General features: G+C 36.4%; 1 protein-coding gene across 3 annotated transcripts in view; it reads left to right on the plus strand.

Annotated features, from left to right (window-relative positions):
- dab2ipb (DAB2 interacting protein b) overlaps positions 1-19,836 on the plus strand; it is a 166,997-nt gene that overhangs the window by 15,283 nt on the left and 131,878 nt on the right. The window lies entirely within an intron of this gene.

A 19,836-nucleotide genomic window follows, 5' to 3' on the forward strand; every position in this document is an offset into this window, starting at 1 on the left:
ACTTAAAAAGTTGTTCTCTTTCAGTGAAATGTCAGTCAGTCGGGGTGTTCTTTTTTTTTTTGCAATCTTACCACTTTTTATTTAATGACGTTACTTTTCTGAGCTTGTGTCAATCTGCAGCAAAGTTTGGGAGTTTTTCACCAAGAAAACCCCCCAGAGTTTCAGATGTTAGTGTTTTTTTTTTCTTTTTTTTTTTTACAAAGTGATAGTGAGGAGCAGTGCGTCTGGGCGTGGGGCGGGCATTGTTGTGCTATTATTAGCGCGAGCCGGGCCGACCAGCAGCTGTGGGGAAGGAAGTGGGCTTGGGGAAGAGGGATTAATGGGAATTCGGAGCGGGAGCTCTGGGCCGACTGCTGGAGCGGCATTCCTCAGGCAGGAGAGTCATTGGAGTGGACGGATGAGTGAAAAGAATGACCCTGAGGTTGGAGGTCAGCGGTGCTCTGGACTGAGGCTCTGAGCTGTAACTGCAGATTGCAGCTGTTGTACAGCTGGATGATTTAGTTGCTGACTGAAGCCTCTCCACTCTTCCTCTTAAAGCGCCTTATCTGAAACCATCCAATTTCCAAGTAAAATGTGAGAAAACAAATGTCTCCCAAATGAAAAGAGTGGTGACAATAACAAATGTCCTTACTGTGAATGAACAGTACTGCTTTGTACTTTGAGATTTTAAAATTTGCATTTAAAAAATATTATTTTAATATTAGTATTTTAAGTAAGTTAGTGTTATTATTATTTTTAGAATAATAGTAATCTTAGTATTTTAAGTAAGTATTAGCATATTAGTAATTTTAGTATTTTAAGTTAATATTGTTATTTTAGTAATAGTATTAGTAGTATTTAAATTTGGTAATAATATTTTAACAATGATTATAGTAGTATTTTGAGTTTGCATAAGTAGTTTAGTAATAGTATTACTAGTATTTTAAGTTAGTACTAGTATTTTAATAGTAGGCATATTAGTAATGGTAATACTAATATTAGTATTTTAATAACGTGTTAGTATTTTTTAATAATAGTATTTTAAGTAAGTATTGTAGGAATAGCAATTTAAGTTAGTAGTAGTATTTTAGTAACACTAATATTTGTACTCTAAGTTAGTATTAGTTCATTTGTTATAGTAATATTAGTATTTTAAGTTAATATTAGTGTTTACTAATAGTAATATTTGTATTCTGAGTTAGTATTGGTGCTTTAGTAATAGAAATATCATTATTTATGGTTTGTACTAACAATTTAAGCTTTACTATTTTACATTTTACTACATTTCTTTTACTAAATGTGTTCCTTACGATGAGCTGTTTTGAACTAGAAATGATTTATTTTTGATTATTTAACAAACATCTAATGCTTAATAGTATAAAGTGTAACTGTAAGCAAATGTTCTACAGGACTGCAGTTGGCTATTACTGCCAAAATACCTGCTGTACTTAAACTGGACTCTTCTAATCACAACTTAGGTTACACTGTTGCCTCATAGCAAAAAGTCCCTGGTTCAAATCCCAGCTGAGTCCTTTCTATGTGGTGTTTATGTCACTCAGTCACATTTGAGATCTGGTTCAACACAGTTAGAACCTTTTCTGAGTGAGTACTCGAAAAGTACCACTTACTATTTGTAATGCAAAGGGTCAGGTAATGAGAGGACAGTTGTTAAAACGGGTCTTTTGGCCAAATATTTTTACCAAAAGATGCAGAAGTTTAAAAAGATTGCCTTATTAAGAATACTCTCATAGATCCTATCCTTAATAGCACTGCGCTGTATTGTCACATCAAAGTAACCTTCTTGCAGAATTGATGATACTCTTTAGAAGGTGAGACTTTTCATTTTTGTGCTTGACAGTGAAAAATTAAAAAAAAAAATGCTGGAAAAAAAAGACATGAATGACCTGGGACATTTACATTTAAAGCTATGCTATTTGTGCTGCTTTTGTTTTATAACATATTTTCTTTATTCTTTATATAGTTTAACCCTTTAACACTGGAGATGTTGCCAGTGTTGAAGGTTTTAATCATTATTTACCGTAAATCAAGTCTTCCAGACTGTTTTAAAGTGAAAACTCCAAGGCAGCAGCTTTTTTGAAGGCAACCCAGAACGGCCAGACATAATAACGATTATTCATTTAGTCCCTGAAGGTCATTGCAACTGAAGCAGTAGATTGTTATAGCATATTTTTAAGCAACTCTGTTCCTTTCTCTCGAGTTTGTCTCCACTTCTTTTTGGATTTCCATTACTGATGAATGTAAAATAGGAATGGATTACCTTGAAAGTGCTGCATTTGCAAACATTTTTGCCATTTTATTAAGGAAAGGCCTTCAATTCAAGGGATTGTAGGTCACAAACAGGCTCCATCCTTTACCATTTTTATATGACGAGTGACCAAACAAAAAATGCATTTTATTTGCAGTAAAAGTGAAATGCAAGCAAGCAAAGAGCATGCTTGCATGACTTGAATTTTGCTGTGTTTTCATCATGAGTCTAGAAGGAGAAAGGTGTTTGAGTGTTTTAAAGCAGCTAAAAGTTGGAGCTGTTTCCAGTACGGATGGGTGACATAGAGTTTTTATATCAGACCATAACGATATATATCACAATATAAACCTAGCCATATTTGTCAAATTTAAACACTGCTCATAAGAGAACTGTGTAATCATCAGCAGACTGTTTAGATTTAAATATTTCTGTCTGAAATATTAGTCATCTTTAAGCTTAACAGGAACATGATTAAAGCATAAGCTTCAACTTTCAAAAGAGATAATAAATAAACCAGAATGCTAAACTGCTTGATCAGTTCCATTTAAAAACAAAACATTTATTCTACAAAAAAATGGTAAAGTTAAATAAGCCAGGAACTACAAGCAAATTCTTAGAATGTATTGTAATTTAGACTGTTGCTGTTGTGCAGGTTTGAGACCTTTGTTGTTTTTGCTGGAGAATCGTCATTTATTTTAGTCTGAGATTGAACTTGTTTGGTTCGGGTGATAAGAAAAGGTTGGTGGTATTTCCAGTTTTAGCAGAAACAAGCCGTCTGCACAACTTGCAGTGCACCCTACTCTGTTTTTTGTCAGATTTTAAATAACCGAAGCACCTCCACACAGGGGCCAAATTTGATTTTTGAGTCACCGGCCAACTTAGCCGCTAGATTAAAAAAATCCACCGTCTAAATTTATTTTTCCCAGCTAAATTATAACACTATTTTACAAAGAAACACCTTCTACCTTCATTTTTTTTTTTTGAGAAAATTACATTGGATAAAAGTAGTTTATAAACGGTATAAACACGTCTTTTTTGTCATCTAACTGTATAGTCTATAATATCTATTAGATATTTCCTACTTCCAGGTACATTTTATAGTAAGTTATAACAAGAAACAGCTGAAAACAGTATAATGTTTTGGATTATTGTCACTATATGTTGTCAACATTAAAGCTGCAGCTCTCTCACGAGGGAAGTGGGCGGAAGGATTCAGCACAACATCTGACAGGTCACAGTAGCTACAAAGCACAGTGGATTCAATTCTGTCATTATTTAGAAAATACTGTTTTTTTATTATTGTCCTATGAATCAATCTTGTTTTAAACCATGGTCCAAGTGAATGCCCGATTCTGATTGGCTGGTGGGTGTGGATTAAGTAAGGGTTAACGGCTGACGAAGTGTGCATTATCAGAAATTAATGCTCGCCGTGAAAGTCTGAACCGTCCGACGCGAAGCAGAGAATGGTTGCTTCCGCGAAGTGCGTTGATTCTGATAATGCACAATTCGAAGGCCATTAACCCGCTTCTACCATGGTCACTTACAAAAGAAAGAAATAATCAACCAGTTTTTAATACTTTATGCTTGTCATTTTCTCGGTTTGGATCGCTTTTTTCACTAAAAGCGGGCTATTTGTGATGTGGTGCGTCACAAATAGTCTATCATGATAGACAAATAAAAGTCTATCATGATAGACTCATTCTTTTATCGTGGAAAAATTATATCGCAACATATTTAATCACCGTTTTATCGCCCAGTCCTAGTTCTCAGATTGTGATAAACACTTTTTCTCTTTTTCCAAAGGAAACGCGCCTGGAGGGCTTTTAAATAAATATGCCTGCAACTGCAGTTTGCCTGGATGGTTTTTTTTTGTTTATTTTGCATGGATTTTCATATGAAAGGCCTTGGCTCGCCCTCTCTCTCTCTCTGTCTCTCTCTCTCTCTCACATGGAGTCCATGTATTCATTCATTCTTTTCATTGGTTTCTAGTCCATCACAAGTCCAGACAAAAACAAGAAAAACAAGACAAACAGCCATCAGCATTCGGCTTTGCTAAATGCACGCTGTAATTTGTTTCATGGTGAGTTTCTTTTTGGGAAAAAAACAGCTAGAACTGTTGTGAAACTCTTTTGTTAAAACTTGTCTTGAGCGTATTCACTGCATCTCTTTTCCTGAACATACTTGTTTAGATATTTCGGATGGTTGTGAAACCGAAGCACAGATGTGAAAGGTGCCTTTTCCTAAATTTGGAAATTTAAAGTGGACCTGATGCAAGGTGAATCAGGTAAAGAGGGCCACTCTGTCCTTAAAAGTACCCTCTAGCCTGTCAAAGCCTTCTGCTCCCTCAAAAGAACAATACCTGCCCTCATTTTTTCTAATTTCCTCTCTTCCATCATAGCCAGAAAAACAACTATCCAAGTGAGATTCACCAATCTATATCCAGATACTGATTTTGTTTGACAGTAATAGGTGGCCTGAGCACATACATGCAATTTGGATTGTGGTAGAAGGAGCTGGAGGTTGTTTGCTCCATAGCATACCGTGTAATTACAGTACATGTGTTTGGCAGGCTGCATGATGTCCATATGTGCCCTGATCTCCGCTTTACTGTGTCCCAGTTTCACTCGGGCTTGAAGAAATGCATGTGGTTGTATTCTTAAAGGCACCTTCCGGACTATATGAGCATCAATTTGCCTTTTCTTTGTTTTTTAACGTTCGAAGCACTTAGGATTACAGTGAAACCTCTCAGCCAAAGGGCTTTATCATTTTTTCCTCTTACTTTATGGACCTTTAGACCATAAAGGTCTGAAAAACTTCACTTAAACGTAAAGGACTTCTAATTAGGGAACAAAGTAGCTACTTTAGGGTTTTGGGGGAAAAAAGACATACATTGATTACAAAACAAAAGAAAATCATACTGTTTTGTAGCTTGTGGGCCACTCAATCTGTTTTCTACTCTGCAAATATAAACTTTTCCCAACATTTTTTGTCAACTGCTCCAGATTAATAATAATAAAAAAAGAAGAAATATTGAGAAATACAATTTTAAGCTTAACTTTCTTTTATATATGCCGTCCATCTTCAGAAAAAGGTCACAAGAACCTGTTAAAAACAACTACATTTTGATCAGATTGCGACTTCGGAGTACGGGTTTGCATCTAATCTGTACAAAAGAGTTAAAGAAAAATGTCAAAGAGTTAAGAGTTAAGACAGTATAGAGCCTAAACCATGCAATTCTTCAGCCTTTTATAGCAAACGAAATCCATGTATGTGATTATATATTAATTTTGGCACACTATTTTTAATAAAACACATTACTTATTTTCCTGAGTTCTTTTCATACCTGGAATGAATCGACTCGATCTCTGAGGCTCCGCCTTTCTCTCTGTGTGGGTGCCACCCATTTAATAATGTCAATAATGAGTAATTTCTCACGAAAATACCATTTTAATACACTTAAAAGCTAAAAAAAAATGATTTTGGATGATTTTGGCCCTTTATGACAAAAGATTATTTTAATATTTTTTTGTAAGGAAGACAAATTAATTCAGAAAACATCATTGCGTAACACATTTTTGCTTGATTTAAAAAGTGCACATAAAATTCACTATAAATATGATCAATTACAATTAATTTAATTAAAGGTAAACATAACTCACTGCTAAAGCAGCTGGAATACAGATGTCTCTGATGTTTCCTAAACAGTGGCCCTTCTCAGCACATTTGTGTCTTAAACTTTCCTAAACCCTTTGTTATGTGGACATGTTTGCTGTTTGTGTGAGTGCTTTTTCCATTGTTGTGTGCTCAATTTTTAGTGTCGCCATTCTGCATGCAGATGTTTCTACAGCTGCTGTTAATACTTTCATGAAAGGCCATAAAGGTCCTATACAGGAAGAAGCCTCCATTAAGTTTTATGAAATATTTATGGCAAGTAATACATCATTTTAGTCAAAAGATCAAACCCATTGTTTCATATCAAACTCAAATGGGATCATTTCATGGATGATTATTGTGTATTTTTTTTAAATCATTATTTACAATAAAATGGGGGGAAATAAATAAAATAAACTAAAATGCTACATTTTTCCAAACTTTCTTTTGTTTTTTAAATTTAGGCAAAGCAAAAAATAAATAAATAAATAAATAAATAAATAAATAAATAAATAAATAAATAGGTGACATGACAATTTTACCCAGTGAGAAAAAAGAAACTCATCGCATAAACAATGAGAAGAAACTACAGACAATCTATTGACCAATGTTTTATGGGTAGATTTTAAGGTGGTGTAGTTGCTTGTTGAAAAGTGGTTAGTAGCCCAAACCAAATGAACTCCTGGGAGAATCCTTTCCCAAACAATCAAAACCTGGATCCTGGACTTGTCCAATTCAGACATAGTTATACAAAGCAAATAAGTCTGACAACTTGAAATATATATCGTTTCAAATGTTCCACAAATAGTGGATGTTTGTGAGATTGTGTGAAGGCGGGCCATTTTCCGTCCTCAACCTCTCTTTTGATAAAGCTTTAATGGGTTCATGCAGCAGCAGGGGTTGACCCCCAACTGAGGTTTTAATTGGGAAAAGCATTGAGAGCAAAGGTCAACGTTAGAATAGGATCTTGGCCTATAAACTGAAGTTCAACATGGGAATTCTCCTAAAGAGAATGAAATCTGGATGGAAAATTCGATGACAAGACGCTGTCAACCACAATCAATCATTATTTGAAAAAGTATTGAGAAAAAATTAAGTGTTTTGTTTGCTTTCCACTCAGTATTTGAAAATGACTAATCTGACTAGTTGGTAAATAACATCGTTGGTCTGTTTTTTAATGTAATTTATCCAAAAATCGTTTGTTTTTCAGATAATCTCTTTAGGGGTCACAGGTATTCAAGCAGCTCCATCTATCCCTCTTCTCCAAGTCCTCATCCTTTACAATAACCTTCAATACATCCATCAACCTCCTCTTGGTCTTCTTCTAACCCTCTTTCCTGGCATCTCCAATTTCAGCATAGTTTTACCAACGTAATCTAAGGAAATTCATTCATTCATTCATCTTCTGCCGTTTTTTCCCTTTCGGGGTCACGGGGCTACCGGAGCCTCTTCCGGTCACTTGAATGCAGGGGACACCATAGAAAGTTCGCCAGTATGTCGCAGGGCATCTAAGGACATGTATTTTCTTTTATAGTCATAAACAACAAAGTTTTCAGGAAAAACGCAAACACTACGCTTTTTTTTTGGCCTTACTGAAATTAATCTTTAGTCTGTTCTTAGATGCAAATCTACTATTTTCAGGAAATGAAAAGGAAAAACGTCAAGTTTTTTTTTTTTTGTAAAAGGATTACCAAGGTTAGTAATGTTCTACAATGGATGATAAAAAACTGAGAGAAAAGGTTCTAATCAGTCCAGAGCAGTTTTTTTCAAACCTGTAAAAGCAGTGCATGTGTAGTTTTTAAGATTTTTATCAAGTTTTCTTAGAGTAAAGTTTATTTAGGGCGGCCGTGGTGCAGCAATAGGGTGGTCGACCTCATATTGGAAGACTGCAGGTTCGATTCCCCCATGTGTTGAAGGTGTCCTCGGAAAGACACTGAACCCCACCTTGCCTCTGGTGGAAGGTTGGCGCCAGTGTGTGAATGTGTGTGAATTGGTGAATGGAAAAAAAAAAAGTAAACTTAATGAGACGGTTGAAAACGCAAAAACCAGACAGTCCTGCAGACACAACATGCTGACATCTAACAAAGCAATGGCTGTATTGGAAAGTGTATGAAATATTTGGAACTCGTACTTGTTAAAAAAAAGTTCATTTGACTCTATATGCAGATTTATTAGGATCAAGACAAAGAAAAAGGCATTTTGATATAGAAGTAGGGAAATTAGATAGAATCACTTAACAAGGCAGATTTGTGATCAGCACAAAGCTATGACTTTTTTTTTTTTTAATGAGGCTCTCTCTTCACGATAAGGGTGTGGACTCTTCACTGCTAACTCCACCTCCTAAAACCGTCTGGTAATGAAAAGAAAATGCTTTCAGAGTGTAATTGTACACTATGGTATGCTGACCTAATGTTTGTCATGAAAGCTCAGTGAGGGTTCACCTGTAGGATCATCAGCAAATTCATAGAAACCAGAAGCAAAAAGAGAAAAGTGTTTTGTTGCTCTGAATATACTGTACCGGGGGGTAAAAATGAATGAACAATTCTTGAAGTTCTTTATGAATTAATCATGCTGCACAATGCTATTTTACGAGAGCTTTGGGGCTTTTTTGTCAGTTTTTCTACCAGTTTAACAGGAAAAGGTTGCTTTTTGTTTACATTAGTTAAGTTACCACATTCTGTTTGCTAATTTGACAAAAAATAAATAATCTGAAGTAATATATGTTGACCGGTAGTCTAACTTTATACAAAAAACACGAATACTCTAAAAGATTTAGGGATTTTTTATTGTCCTGTCATTACAGGTGTAGGGAGTTTTTCTTTTCTTTTACAGCTCAGATTTGAAATGCTGTGGATTTGGGTTTTTTTCTGTATTGGGAAGAGAGTGAACCCAACAGAGCTTCAAACTTTACTTACTGTTTCTTTTTTAACTGCTGGTTTTGGAACATAGTAGTAAATGCCATGGGTCTCATTACAGGTTATTTATCCAGTGAATATGGTTTTCAAATAAAAAGGGTACCATATTTTCCGCACTATTAGGTGCACCTCAAAGCTTTAGTAAAAAAAAAAAAATTTAAACTTATATTCTGCATTGCCTTTTATATGAGTTAAATCTGGTTGGGCTTACTGGTGCCAAAGTTATTCTGAGAGGTACACAGTCAAAATGTGTGGTTGGACAATATTGTGAATACACCATCACGGCTAATATGTAGTGGTATTGGAATTTTTTTTTTTTTTTACGTATTACTAACAAGGTTGCAAGTTAACATAGTCACAGAAACATTTTTTTTAGTGGCATCAGTCTGGCTATGTCTAAATTCCTTCCCTACTCACTACATAGTGCACTATATGGTGCATTTAACGTTTTGTAGAGCTGTCTGAATCTACAATTTCAAAATCCCCTCTTTGCGAAAAACAAGTGTGCATCGCAGCACACTTGACCACAATGCATTGCAATTTAACAATTTTTACGAAAAAAATATGTTTCAATGTTTTTTTTCAATTAACAATCAACATTTTCAACATCAGAACACAGTGGATTCATAAATAGTCGTTGCAAAACGCTCGTATTGATTAGATTGTCACTTTGTGTAATTGGTGACCTCATAAAAAAAAATTTGTAGTGAGCTTGGTGTCCGAATTGCCTTTAAAGTTCAGGACACTGAATAGTCCCGCACTATATCGCTTTTTTAGTAGTTAGGGTGGGAACAAGTGTTGTGTTGCAAGTTTGGTAGTTGTAGGTGTTGTGAACATGCCAACAAAGCTAACGTGTAGCCGTGTTGGACTGTGTTGCAACAAGATTGGGAGTGAGCGTAGCCACAGTAACATTTGTTTCAGCTGTATCAGCCTGTTTTTTCATGTGTTGCCTACAAGGTTGGTCGTTGTATGTACTGTGAATAAGCTAAAGCAACTAATGTGGCTAATGCTTCCTACCGGACTAATGTGTTGCAAAGTTCTAGAGTTACTAAGAACATAGTTAATAAAATCTGACTGACGGACAGACTTATCTCTGACTATTTTTTTTGCTTAATGTGGCTTATCAAAGGACAAAGTTCGAAAACAGAAAATTGATTGACTGTGTGCCTTTTAATCGCGCCCTATAATGCCCGAATACATTAGCTAGAAAACATAAGAGCTAGGGAAAATACAAATCCATTGTTTTATTGATTTAGTTTTATTTTGATGAGAAGCAAATCCAACTACATGCTTGGAGTTATTTCTTAGCTGTACTCTAAGTTTATTGCACGCATTCCAATAGAAAAATCCTGCTCGTGATTTCAAAGGTCGACTAGAATGTCAAGAGGCAAATCTCACAGCAGGACAGAGGGAAATATGAAGTTCAAATCCAGAGTGCTTCATTTCCTTTCAGGAAGCTTCTTACGTCACATTTACCTGGCTAAATAAAGAAAAAGAATAAACAACAAAAGAGACTTGACATAGTCACATGTAAATAAAACCGCCCAAATCTATTTCAGTCACTGCTAAACAAATAAAATGTCCTCGCCATACTTTTAATTATCTATAAAGGAACTAGGGGGTGTATTTTTAACTCCAACACTAAGATTTTTTTAGCCTTGATTTCCAGTAAACATTGAGTGTCTGGCTTGTCTTTATGTGCTCGAAAAACTCCTGCAAACTGCTATGTAGCCCATCTTTGCTCTCCTCCTGTGTCCTGTCCTCGATCTCTGTGTGGCTTCATGCAACGTAACTACTTTAACAGATGAAGACGCTCCGCTTCGGTCTAGTGAGGAAGGTAAAATATAAGCTATTGAAGTATTGCTGTTGGCAATGACAAAGAAAATCCACTCAAAGCAAAGTTATATCCCAAAATGTTCTTAGTGGTTGTAGCCTGTTTGTGGATTCCAATAAATGGTTTTCTTTGCTTTTTTTTTTTTTGTTCATCTGTCTTTGTTCTTGTCAAAGAAAGAAAAAAACAACATTCTTGTCTCTTAATTCTACATCCTGTTGCAGTAAAGTTAAATAGACGTACCTCGCCTGCTTTTAAACAGAGAAAAGCAATTTTCATTTGTCTTGTGCTGCTCAGAAGCTGCGTGTTATGTTTAACTGTCATACCGACAGGAGCCATGCTGCTCTCCGGTTTGTTTTTCTGAAAACAACCAACCAAAATGGAGTGAAACCAACGTTTGTGCTGCCAGAAATTAATTAACTTGTGTTTGCTAAGGGGGACAAAAAAGTACGTTTGGTAAAAGTTTGTTCTTCTGGTTCACTGTAAAGTCTCTCTGCATCTCAATTAGTCTCACAGCACAACGTTGATTTTCGTTTTTCTTTTCATATGGTGGTGTGTGACTACAGTATTCAAACAGTGACTGATGCTTAGGAAAACACAAGAAACCTCATATGCATTTGTGAGCCAGTTCTGTCGGCGACTTTATTGTGAAAGGTTTCTCTCCACGCGTCAACAGTTCACAGAAAATGCCAGAAAATGTTTTTTGATTTGGGCTGTTGTGCGGCAGAATTCAAGAAGGTGTGACTAAGCTTTAAGGCGATAAAAATCCAAAGGTTTGCACCTGCTGTGGTATTTCTTTCTGGGTTTTAAATTCTATGAGATCTGACTATTTTCTAAAACTTCACACTTTGGCTTTTTTTTTTTTTTTTTGCTTTGGATCAGATTGCATGTTTTAGGGATATAATTTTCATTGTAGTGACTTGCAGAGGGAACATATTCAAAGTACAGCGGCAGCTAGTAATTGGACCTAAACAAGGGCTTTCTCCTGAAGTCTCGACGGGACATGGTTCCTGGTGCTCTCCAGTCGATCATGTCAGTTCCACAGGTTCATTCTGGGACTACAGGGGAGGTTGAATCGGGGATACCATCTTATTTACCATTTATCACTGAGGGTTCGGTGTTTTGGCCAAAGAAACTACCCTATTTTCCACACTAAAAGGCACACTTAAAACCTTAATTTTTTTCAAAATATGACAGTGTGACCTATAATCTATAGGGCCTAATAGATTATTTTTTTTCTGCTGCAGACAAGATTGGGTTTTATTGTAAATATGCTAAGGCAGCTGACATGTAGCGGTTCTGGACTGTGTTATTTTACATGTCACTGATAAGGTTGGAAGTTAGCGAAGTCTAATAAAAACCCGGTTAATGCTTCCAACATTTCGAATGCCTAGCGTCTTACAAACAAGTTCTCGAGTTTCTGTGAACGCAGATTATAAAGTCTTATGAATGGGTTTATCGTTTAATGCACTTGGAATTCAGTATGCCTTATATATGATATAAGTTTGACGGTGCACCTTTTAATTTGGTGCGCCCTAAAGTGTGGTAAATAAAGTCTTTTTTTTTAAATAAATAGCTAGAACCATGAAAGTATTCTCCCTTGGGACCAAAAATTGACAAAGAAATGCAACTAAGCCAAAGGTTTAGATGCAGTCCGGATCTGCCTGACTTCACATGCTCAGATTAAAAAAAAAAAAAAAACTTTCATACATTCAGTATATTTGTGTGGCATTTCTTGACAGATCTCAGAGATTATTGTGCATTCAAATTGGCTGTTGAAAGTTGCATTTTTCAGATTAAACACTGAAACAGGGACATCCTCAGAAGTTGAATTTCTGACAGGTATTAGAGCATCTTCTAGCAGTGTAAAAATCAGTATGATCGGAATTTGGAAACACGCTCTTAAATGAAACAAAGTGTTTTTAAATGTGTGTCAAACTGAATATTTTATAGGCAATTGACAGATTGCTTTACAAGCAATTATTATTAATCTGAACTATTTATTAATAGCTTAACCATACTCTTTTCAACATCAACATTTCCAAATGGGGCTACACGCTGGCACAGTGGTCGTGCCTCACCGCAAGAAGGCCCTGGAGGCCCTGGTTCAAATCCCGGCTGGGACCTTTCTGTGTGGACTTTGCATGTTCTGCTTGGGGGTTTTTTTCTGGGCACACTGGTTTCCTCACATAGTCTAAAACATACTTCATAGTTTGATTGGTATCTTTAAATTGCCCCCGGGTGTGCATGTAAGTGTGTGTGACTGGCAATGTGTTAAGGGAAGTGTTTTCAACTGGTGTGCCGCGGCACACTAGTGTGCCGTGGGAGATGGTCAGGTGTGCCGTGGGAAATTACCCATTTACTGATCTAAAAACATTTCTCATCTCCAGGATTTCCGCTCTTTGTTCATCCAAACAGGCCATGATAAAACACTGAGTAGTTAGGAATGTGAAAGTTCGTAAAATACTGTTTTCTTTGTGTTTATTTGATTCTATTAAAGACATTTTGATAAGAAAGACGGTACCGTGATTTAGCCGTAGCTTCAGCTCTGTTTACGGAAAAGTCCCGCCCCTTTAATTGTCTCCACCAATTAATCTTGGAGCCTTAATCATACGTCATCAGTCTGACCAATCAGAAGTGGTTAAAGTCTTCACTTCCTTGTTCCGTTTCTGCTCATAAAGTCTCTCGGTTCCAACAAAAATACCAGCTAAAGCTCGTCTTTAGCGGTGTAGCTTTCCACGGGATCCGGTGTCAGACCGTGGAACAAGTGAACAAAACAATGAAGCTCAGAGAGTGTCTGCGATCGGCGGCAGTTTCGCACTACATCTCCCATGATGCATCAGGTCAAAGTGACAGCGTCTCAGCGTACAATGAATAGTCCCTGTAAAATGTCTTGAAACCACAACGAACACACATCAAACAGTTTTCTAAATCTTCTTGATGAAATCAGAAGAGTTCTCCTTCAAGGTTTGTGTTTATTAACAGCCAAACATCCCAGAGTTTGGTCCAAGTCATCTTCCTAACTGAAACACTTTTCTCATAAGGTCGGTATTATTTTATGCGTTAGATTTAAGAAGAAGTAATAACAACAGCTTTAAGGTGAAGTGGCCAACAGACACAATTAAGCTAAATTGAAACAATTTAATCATCTAAAAAGAAATAAAACATTTTTGTTAAAGTTTTCAAAGACTGCATCTTTAATTAACAAGAGAAAAAGTAATAAAACTTCAACAGGTTAACTTTTTGTGTGACATTGATATGTCTTTTTGTGTAAATTCTATCAAACATATTGCGATCTTATAATTGTTCAAAAATTACAGTTGCCTTTGCATCAAAATTGAAAAAAAATATTTAAAAAAATAAATCACAATTTAGAAAGATTTTTTTTTTTTTTGTGAAGTCACATAAAATTGTATTTTAATAAACAACTACCAGGGTAAAATGTCAAATAATTTAGTTGAAAATTATCACTGAAAACTAACATCTTTTAGAAAAAAACATTGTGGAGGGACTGTACATCAATACAGACTATAGAGTTGCCTTGGCTCAAAAAAGGTTGAAAAACACTGTTTCAGGATGTACTCTGCCCTTGCGCAACTTTAGCTGGGTTGGCTCCAGCAGCCCCATGACCCAAAAAAGAATGGATACATTTCAAAATAAAGTAAAATGATTGATTACCTTTTTCTAATTAGTTGCAGTTCGGTCTCCTGCGAGATTTACAAGGTAAACCGATAAACACAAATGTGGCATTGGAGTAGTTCTTTACTTTAGCTCTGTTTTTAACTTTAATTTTTAATGGTTAGTTTTTTACCATTTCTGCATGTGAGAATTGGGTGCATCAAAACTCTATTTATTGTATTTATGGATTCAGCCAAAGGTACAAACTTCTTTGGTCAACAATAAATGTGTTTTTATTCTTTAGTCTTGTACTTAAAAACAACTCAAAACACATACATGCACTTTTTTGTAATCTGTCTTTGCACATATGCTCATCAAAAGTTACCTACTAATTCATCACATAAACCGATGAGATAATGTAATGTATTTTTATGGCAAGACGAAAAAATCCTACTCTTTTTTTTGACGGTACAAAATGTATTTTCTGACATTTTTGCAATGAAATTTCATCTTTTACCTTGTTTACCAATATTCCTTGTAAAAAATCCAAAGTAAAGAAATGCTTGGTGAAGAATAGTACCGTCTTTTTTCTGTTTGCCCCCAGCAGACGGGGAAGTTCTTTGAGGTCAAGTCTAGTGACAGTATTGCTAAATTCAATGACACGTACAGCTTGTATTGTTGCCTGATCTCTGTTCCCCTCTGTAACCTCCTTCTTTGGTCCACTTTGGTTTCTCATGGTCATTCAACAAACTTTGCCTATTGTTCGTGTGACAATGGGGTCTCTATGACTGAAAGGGGAGAAACAATCCTTACATGCGCTGGGTCTAGATTCCCTAAATTCCAACATAAAGAGCATTAGGTGTTTTGCCATGCATTTGGAAACATGATCAGGTGGTTTCATCCGTTCTGTTTTGTTTAAGCTTTTCTCTGCTGATGCTTTGGCCAGAGCATGCATGAGCTGTAGCTGGCAATTTTAGTCAAAAAAAAGAAAGAAAGTGGTCAATTAAAGACCCAACAAGAAATGGTAAAGTAGAAGGTGGGTATAAAGAGCAGCAATGAAAGCTTGAGGAATGAACTAAGTGGAGGATAATTGAGGCACTTTGGTAATTATATGTTTCTTTACCTATAACTGCTCCACTGCTTCTTTCTGTCCTTTAATTTTTTTTTTTACATCTCATTTTTTTAAGCATAATTTCCTGTTCTGACAAAGACTGAAGATTACAGATTATTTTGATGACAGGATTTGCTCACAGTGTTTGGGAACAGACTGGAAATGTGTCATTTCAGTGCAGATTAGGACACCACAAACAAACAATAAAAGGGAGAAAAATGTTCATTATTTCTTGTTCCTGGCTTTTCGGTCCTTAGAAGCTTCCTCCAGGGAATCCCCAGCTGCTCCCAGGTCGGTGTGAAAATGTGCCCTGATCCCCCAGGATGTCCTGGGTTTGTCCCTGGGGTTTTAGTCCTCAGCTGTGTGGGACTTTCTAAGAGGACAGACTTTCAGTATGTCACGTTTCAGAAACTGGTTCAGATTACAGCATCATTAGCGACCTAGGATTAGTTTTTTTGTTTTGTTTTCTTTCTGCTTGGGAGTTGTAATCCAGCAACAAAAGTTTTTATTAGTTTCCTGTAAAGTTCCAGATAGCGGTTCAGGGACGAGAATGTGTGCAGACTTTCAGAAGGAGATCGTTTTTGCTTGGTTATTCCCATAATTTACAGCAGTGGTTCCCAACCCCACTGGTTGCAGACCGGTACCGGTCATAGAACAGTTGGTATTGAGCAACAGAGGGGAAAAAACAGCATGACCTTCAATTTTTTCCGTTTTATTTAGTTTTATTTTGAAAAACGACTGGCCTCTCCACCACATCCGACTCATTTTCAACACATCCACTACTATTTTGAAGCAGCTGCTCCAAATGCTAAATTGAAAACCCCAAGTTAGCAAAGTTAACCAAAAGAAAACATATTTGGAAGGTTTCTTTTTGGTAAAAAGAGCCAGTGAGGAAACAGAAGAAGAGGCTGCGTTTAAAGACCCACTTCCGGGTTGCTCCTCTGCCTAGCATGATAAGGCACACCATAAGAAGCACGCATTCGTTCAACACACCTGCTTATTCACTTTTGCACAAATACGGGCATGGGTACTTGTGTGTAGCTGTCGGTGTGCAAACGTCTTGTCAGATAAATCTTCCATTGTTAATGTATGAATATACATCCAACCTCTAAATAGTTAACCAACGGTTGTGTGCAGACGATTTGTAGATGTAGAAACTAAGTCATGCAATTTACTTATGACAGTCTTATGTTTTGACTTTGTATTATAGACTGCCCCCCCCCCCCCCCCCAATCTCTCCCATTGTAACTCCGTATCCCCCATCTCTAACATCCCACTCTATTTCTTTCTCTCTTCTTCTTTCTAACGTGGAAACGCTGTCTCACATTAAACCGGTACGTAGCCTTAAAAGGTTGGGGACCACTATTTTACTGAATCAAAATGCAAAGAGGCTCCCAGGCTTGGCTCCAGCGGATTCCCCTGGTGTTCAGTGAAACAGAGGTGTGCACGGGGGCATGTGTTCCCAGTGATCTGTAGCTCTGACACTGCTGAAATGATAAAAACAGATGGCCAGTCATTTAATCTGTGCTGGACTGATTGGAGCAGACTTTGCTGCGCAAGCGTTTGCTGAAATGTCAACAGCAGAATGGTGGCTATTCAATCCGTAATCCTGACATTATCCTGAGATATTCTCACCACACTGGCTCCAATGTTTGCACTGGACAGACAATCTACTGTGGAGGTACTGTAGCTCAAGCTGTTTCATTTCTCAACAGGTAATAGAAAAAAAAATAATTAGAAAAACTAGTTTACGTTTTTTCATGTAGTTCTTTACATATTTCCGTGATTTTTTTCCCCCCCAAAAAAGATGAGCTAAAATTAAGATGAACTGAATAAGTAAACTATTTGAATTATTCAAATCTTATAGTTCTTAATATGTTCAGAAAATGTTGCATGTCTGATATCCCGCTGTTGTCCAGGCATCATCTGTGTTGGAGGAAATGCAGTGGTGTCAGAGAGAAAAACTTCCTCCTTATTGCATTAGCATCATTCAAGTAAATGTTATTATGGCCACACTTCTAAATATAGCTGTGAGCTGCAATGAGAGCAGCTCCTTGGAACCACGTCACCATGGTAACCCCGTCCAACCATGTTGAAAAAGTTTCTAGAGGCATGGAAAGGTGTGCATTTTTGCTCATGACTGCAGCCCTCCTGGGATTAAATAGGAAAAAAAAATTTGTGGTGTGAATTTCTCCCTGGTAAATGGATGCATAAGTCTACTATTTAGCTAAAATCTTACAAAAACCGTATAATTAGGCAATAGATAAACATCCTGTTCATCCACTAGCTTTTTGTGGTGGAAATTAAAAACTTAAAGGGATGTTTAGTGGATTCTACCTTCAAACTATGGTACTAACATTTTCCTTAAAGGTCACACAGCCACTACGTACATGGTTCACATAGTGCATGGATGAAAATTGGTCATTCGTGAATATATCCGGAAAAAGTAAGGAAAGTTGTGGTCTTTCTATCTAATTTTCTCAGATCTATTATGAATGAACCACGCTAAAACAACAGAATAAGCAGAAATAAATCACACAAAGAACACGTAAACCAAAGTAGAACATGATTATTACGATTATTTGATGTTTATATGCATTTCATTAGTGAGCCGTGTGTCAGTTATGTAATATGAACGTGATATGTGCTCCGTATACGCGTCATCAAAGTTATATATTGGTGGTACATGGGTGAAAAGTCTGTTAGACATGCGTGATATGGTCTTGGAAAGCCACAAATTTAGCAAAAATCATGCTTAAGATTTACGCAATAATTGCGTAAAACTACGTAAAAAGCACATTAATTGCGTCATTCTCATCCGAGCTAATATTTTGAACGGCTCAAAACCAAATTCACGTAAAGACCAGTTGGCCGAAACCATCAACGGGCATCTGCGCGTGTCAACGCATGACGAACGCAAGAAACACTTGTGAGTTAGGTATATCACACATGTATCATGAAAGACCGAAATTTCATACGTGGAAAATGCGCAAAATGTTCAGTCACTTACTACATCCTGAGTAGCTTTCTGGTGTAAGACATGCAGTTGTGCAGCAGATCTGAAAAAACTCTCTCTGGAGTTGAGCCCATTTGACAAAAGAAACAAAGTTTTTTTGGAAAAAAGGCTGCAATTTCTGCCTATTTGTCGTCACACTAAGAATAAAGGTTAAAAATGTTTCATCTATTAGGTATTTCTGCATCACTGGGATCTCTCTCACGCCTTTTTTTTCTACTCTCTAACTTCCTATTGGTTCCTTTTATTCCTTGTACCCCCCTTCTCGTCTCTCCTGCCCTCTCATTTTGTGTATGGGCCTGTTTTGGGCCAGCGCGTTCACACAGCCTCCTCTGTCCTCCGTGTCTCTGGCCTTGTTTAATGAGTTCTGCTTGGGACGGGGCACTGCAGTTCGGCCTCCTTCTCTGGAGGCTAGCTGGAGTGTGATGCATGAATGAGAAGAGGAAGAAGAGGCCAACCAACACCAAAGCAGAACCAGTTGGCATGAAGAAGCTTTTATCCCAGAGAATTTTCACGGGCTTCGGTTTCAGTGATGTTTGCAGCTGCAGGTTCCACCATAAAGGGCTGCAGTGGATTCTTCCTCATGATGATAACGACATTAAGGCTCATGACCTTTTCTGTAGTGGAGAATGTGGGATGATGTTATTTTCAGGCATTTATGGTTAAATGAGACTATTTTAAACCAGCTTTTATAAACGTTATTATAATATACATGTTTATTTTATTATTTGCTCATAAAAAATGTCATTTGAGAGTAAATATTCAAAGAATGATGTGAAATCTAAAGAGACATTTGTCATCATTTATAAGATCTCAAAGAAAACTGTTGGAAATTCGAAAAACGTAATATAAAAAAATCAAAAAAAAATTTTAGGTTTGTGGACAGTTTTTTTATCTGTTCCAGGAAATTTTGTTTAGTATATTAGAAATCCAGTTCCTTGATTATTATTTCACTTACTTTATTTATATAGAACAAATGAAAAATAACATTCCTAGATATCCCAAGGAAAAAAAGCTTACATAAAAAAAACATCATTTCAGTAAAAGTAACAGTTAAATTTGTTTTACAAGAAAGCAACAGATAAGACGTCACTTAGATTATTTGGTTTATATTATAATTATTTTTGTGTAATGAACTGTACTTTCACTAAATCTATTTTGTTTTACCCAAAGAAAATCGACACATTTGTAATTTATCCTTGTCACAAAAGCAGTTTTGTTTTGTTTGTTGGTTTGTGTAAAGCATTAAAACATTTTAACAAGGGATAATACGACGGGAAACCCCCAAAAAATAAATATTTATGTAAATGTCATCATTATTTAGCATGAAATGTCATCAAGTAAACGTGAACGTTAGGGGTTTTTTTTTTGTTTTTATTTACAAAAAACGTAAAAGAATGAAAGATGTTCTTATTCCTAAATGTTTTAAAACCTTAAACTGGACCCCAAAAT

The sequence above is a fragment of the Oryzias latipes genome, chromosome 12, assembly GCF_053564925.1.
Source record: "Oryzias latipes strain Hd-rR chromosome 12, Olatipes_Hd-rR_3.1".
Classification (NCBI taxonomy): Eukaryota; Metazoa; Chordata; class Actinopteri; order Beloniformes; family Adrianichthyidae; genus Oryzias; species Oryzias latipes.